Source organism: Oryx dammah, unplaced genomic scaffold (assembly GCF_014754425.2).
Source record: "Oryx dammah isolate SB20612 unplaced genomic scaffold, SCBI_Odam_1.1 HiC_scaffold_2426, whole genome shotgun sequence".
Taxonomy (NCBI): Eukaryota; Metazoa; Chordata; class Mammalia; order Artiodactyla; family Bovidae; genus Oryx; species Oryx dammah.
Window position 1 is genome coordinate 1 of NW_024072504.1, and position 5,312 is coordinate 5,312.

General features: G+C 41.2%; 1 long non-coding RNA gene across 1 annotated transcript; it reads right to left on the reverse strand.

Annotated features, from left to right (window-relative positions):
• Positions 1 to 528: 528 nt before the first annotated feature.
• Positions 529 to 1,801, reverse strand: LOC120859703. Its single transcript, XR_005720135.1, has 2 exons — positions 1,769 to 1,801; positions 529 to 1,084 (listed from the first exon to the last, which is right to left on the reverse strand). It is a non-coding gene; the product is annotated as an uncharacterized LOC120859703 (long non-coding RNA).
• Between the last annotated feature and the right edge of the window lie 3,511 nt (positions 1,802 to 5,312).

The following is a 5,312-nucleotide window of genomic DNA, read 5'->3' on the forward strand; positions in this document are numbered from 1 at the left end:
TCTACACAGTTGTCTCCAGCATTCCCCCTGCATCACTATTATTTGCCGTGTATGTGCACGTGTGTGTGTGTGTGTGTGTGTGTGCAAACTCCCTTCAAGAGTTTAGATGGAAAAAGGACTTTAGTCACCATCCTCATGTCCCTAGCACATAAGAGACTGCTTGGCATGTGTTAATAATTGGGAAATATTTGTGAATAAGTTAATTTATATGAGTATACAGAGTGGAATAGAGCCTTGCCTACTGGTTATACTAATAAGGAACCTGAGACTGAGAGAATTCAATTCTTTTCAGGGTCTTCAAGGTAGACAGATAGAAAAAAGTCTGAAACCAATGAAGGAATACTTTGGTGGATCCAGTCCAAAAGACATATTTCAGGTAAAGCTGAACTCAATGATGGAAAAGTCTAATTCTGATAATCTAATGGGAATGAAAAGAAACACTCTGAAGAATACTTGTAGTTGACAGAAAAGATGAAAAACACTATATGCAAAAAAGGGAAAACCACACTAAAAAACGAAAGAAATAAATACATAATGGGCAATGAATATGCTTTATTGGAGAAGCAAAGGAATAGACACATTTATTGCTCACAGGGTAGAGATCACAACGCAGATTACAGACGGCCATATGGCACAGAGAGATCAAGCAATGATCCTGCTGCTCTTCTTCCAATAATGTGGTGTCAGCTTCAGGAAGCAGCCTTTCCTCTCTCAGCTGTCGGTTGAGGAGGGAGATTAAGGAAGATGCAGTCCATCACCATGGCCGAAGGGAGGACAACGGAAGAGCCTGGATCTTGTTGTTTCCTGGTCCAGATGAAATCTGGTGCTGTTACTTCCACTTGGGTGGACACTTCTGCTTGCATGGTGGGCATGGTGGCCCAGGAGGACATTTCTGCTGGCTCACTGGAGGTGGGCACGGATGAGGTGGGCAAGGCTCATGGCACTTTGGTGGGCACACTATTGGAAGTGGATGGCAGGGCTCCTTGCACTGATGGTGATGCTGATGTGTATGCTGGCGCGGATGCGGATGCGGATGCGGATGCGGATGCTGGTGGTGAGACATCCTTCCTGGGTCTCAAGGAATCTGAAATACAAAAAGACAACATTCTTCATAACTGAGAGTCCCATTGGTAGAACATTTAGCTGCACCAACTACCCTCCCATCACTAAGGACACTTCTTGATTCTTAATACACTCTTTATGGTTTTTTAGAGGTTCTTCACCCTTCTTATTTAGGATCTCTTGCCCTCAGATCTTCAGTCTTTTCCTGTTAGTCTTTCCTTCACCACTTTCTAAAACAAAATTACCTACACAGGTGTTGTATGAGTACAAAAATAGTCTGAAGAAGAATCTGGATAATAAACTTGTAGCCAATCTCCAAACAAATCTCTACTTATTTCTCCCATGAGGTCTTGGTTGCTGGCCAAGCTGACCTGACTGTGGGCTTCTGAGGAGAAATGCAAAGGACCACACCAGGCACCCAGTGGGACTGAACACTGAGAAGGGGGCATTTGGAACTACTGTGTGCTGTGATAACACAGTGTCTCATCCCCCTGACTCTCTCTCAGGTTAAGACTGTGCCTCTGACTCCATTTTCTCCTCACATTTAAGATTGCATTCATGATCAAATACCAAAAATTTTCCCCTAAATCCTCATTATCTTCTTTTTTCCCATACAGAGCACTAATTGCTTCAACTAAAGCCACTTCTACCCCCAGATTAAACCCAACACCCAAGTTCCATAAAGATCGCTAAGAGTTGTGCTCACTGGAGGCTCCAGAGAAGACCTATGACCGTCACAACAATGACAGCACTGTGATGGAGACTCCTTTTATAAGGACCAGGCAGCTCCACCCAGGGGGAACATCCCGGGACTGGCTGATGCACTTGTTTCCCACCCCAAATTCCATGTGCTTGCAATCTCAAAAATAAATTGTCACACTCATGCTGATATCACAAATCTCCCTTGTCCACGGACTTCTTTATCCTTCACTAAGGAAGTGCAGAGTGACTCACTGGAGACCTTGTCACATACTCCCTGTGCCATTGTTATGCACCGGTTAGAAATATGAGGAGTTCTTTGACAATAGTGTTGCTCCTCCATTGTCACAGTTGGTGATTCTTCTACTCCCCAGCCCCAAAGAATCTGCTATGGAAAACTTCCTCCCTATTCCATTTCACCTGCCGGCACCCAGCTTTGTTTCCCTTGAGGATCGAGATTACGATTTACTAAACTTACATATCTTAACCCCTATTACGGTTTTTTTAAACTTGCTTCCTATACACATCTGTGTCTTTTTCGCTGTCCTGCATACAGGGTCATCATTGCCATCTTCCTAAATTCCATATATATGTGTTAGTATACTGTATTGGTGTTTTTCCTTCTGGCTCACTTCACTCTGTATAATCGGCTCCAGTTTCATCCATCTCTTCAGAACTGATTCAAATGTATTCTTTTTAATGGCTGAGTAATACTCCATTGTGTATATGTATAGCAGACTTTTGGACTCAGAAGGAGAGGGAGAGGGTGTGATGATTTGGGAGAATGGCATTGAAACATGTATAATATCATGGAAGAATCGAAATGCCAGTCTATGTCTGATGCAGGATATGACATGCTTGGGGCTGACGCGCGGGGATGACCCAGAGAGATGTTGTGGGGAGGGGGGTGGGAGGGGGGTTCATGTTTGGGAACACATGTACACCTGTGGTGGATTCATGTCAATCTATGCCAAAACCAATACAGAATTGTAAAGTAAAAATTAAAAATAAATAAATAAATTAATTTAAAAAAATAAAAATAAAATAAAATAAAATAAAATCACATCAAACACTGTCAAAAAAAAATAAAAAAATAAAACATAAAAAAAATAAAAAAAATAAACTCGCTTCCTTACACCATGCCTCACTAGTCTCTAGCCTTTTCTTGACAATTAAATGACTTGGGACCACAAAATTGTATCTTGTTTTTCTAACTTTGTAGTTTCTGGTGTTGGCGGTCTTAAGCCAGGTGTGTTTTCACACAGCTCCATTCATGGACTTCGACAGGAAAACTTGATGCTTCAGTTTTCTGGGCCATAAGGTCACAAGTTGAGATGCTTTGCTGAAGCTCTACTTTTGCAGATTTATACACTGATCTGGTCTCTGCAGCCACATGACCATGAGCAACTTGTAGTCTACTAGAAACCCAAATTCCTCTCTTCTCATTATTTTCAAAATTGACTCAATGTCTGGGCTGCATCCATTAAGAAGCTTTTCCACTAGTACTCCCCAAATATCCTGTGTCACTTTACCCTACAACAGTTAATTCAATTGACTCTATCCTGACTTTTTTTTTTTTTTGAAATGACATTTAGTGTGTTTTCGGACATTCTTAGTATACTCAGGGAATGAAGCTCCATATCATTGACCCCGCCATTCAATCCATGGATATTTGTCTCTAAACAAATAAACTAAGGGTGACATAGAGCCCATCAGGAATATATTACTATAATTTGTTGAAACCCAGCAGCCCTTCAGCTAATACTAAACACTAAGCCTTCCATGGGGGACCTTGAGCGCCTGGGTATGCAGACAACTATAGGCACCAGTACTTTGTGACATTAAATGTTTCTCAACCACTCTGAAGGTCAGCTTACTAACACTGCTGTAAATTAGAGACAAAAGCTACACTTGTCTCAAAATTTTGCTATGGAAACAACAAAATATCTTCTATAAGGCACGTGACATAGTCTGTTACCAAGTCCAAGCTTGCTCTGCTCGCTGCAGTGAATCTGAGATGATGTGTCTAGACTAGGAAAATGAAAAAACGAAATGAAAAATTTAATTTTTCACCCAGGAATCAAACCCGAGTCTCCTGCATTGTAGGCAGATTCTTTGCTGACTGAGCTATGAGGGAAGCCCATCTAGACTAGAAAGGGACTTTATTCAGGAACCCACTGGCTGAAACAATTATAAGCTAGTGCCTCAAAATAATCATCTTGCTGGGGCTTGGTTGCCAGGTTCTTTTATGGGTCAGAAATGGGGTGCAGGTAAGGAAGGAAACAAAGTAAAAAACTACTCAATCCTTGCAAATTTCCCCTGGTATTGCAAGCCTCAGGTGGGAGAATGTGTTAGATCTGCTTCCTTACAGTCATTCACAGGTGGGCAGCTCAGGTTATCTCCCAAAGGCTGTCTATTATGCATGCTTACAATAACAAAAGTGGCAAGATGAGGGTTGAAATCACAGAAACTGATCCAGCATAAATTCAAAATTAACTCTTCCTGGTCACAAGGCTTAAGGAAATACAAGCCTCATATATAAGATAAGGGGTCAAGTTCCAAAGTAAGAAGCCCCTACAACATATACAAAAAAAATTAACAACGTTAATTTTAAATAGGTAAGGGAATTGAATAGAGCTTTCTTTAAAGAGGACATATATACGTATAACCACAGGGACATGAAAAGGAGTTTAATATCACTACTAGTCACCAGGGAAATGCAAATCAAAACCACAATGATGTATCACTTCACACGTGAAGTATAACTATAATCAAAAAAGCAAAATAGCAAACCTTGGTGAGATTATATAGAGAAAAAGAACCCTTGTACCTGGTAGTGGGAAGGCAAAATGGTGTGACCATTATGAAGAATATGAAGGTTACCCAAAAAGTTAACAATAGAAAAAATAGAACTATCATAGGTTTTACCCATTCTACACCTAAATAATTTACCCAAAATAATTTAAATCAAAGTCTCAAAGACATGTTAGCACATCAAAGTTCACTGCAGCAGTACTCACAGTAGCCAAAGTGTGGTAACAACCTAAATGTCCATCAACAGATGAGTGGATAACTAAACTGTAGTATATACATACAAAGGATTATTATTCCTTCTGAAAAAGAAGGAAATCCTGTCCTACGAGACAACATGACCTAACCTGGAAGACGTTATGCCAAGAGAAATAAGCCAGAAACAGATGGCAAGTACCACATGAATCCCCTTACATGAGGTACTGAAAACGGTCAAGCTCATGGAATAAAGAATAGAATAGCAGTTGCCAGGAACTGGGGAAGGGAGGGCATGGAGTAAAACAGGGTGTTGCTAACCAATAGGTATTGTGAAATGAAAAGCTCTACTGTCAAATCAATAAACATGAAATCTCACAGCCATCAGCGATTTCTGGCCTCCAAATGTGAATGCAGGCTCCCAAAGCTCAATCCAGCAGATGCCGCCACCGCCATGGTGACTGCTGAGGCGCTGGGGGAACACAAGGAGCAGCCGTTGGCCACAGCGGCCACTACTTAAGGTGAACAAGGAACCAGGATTTGGC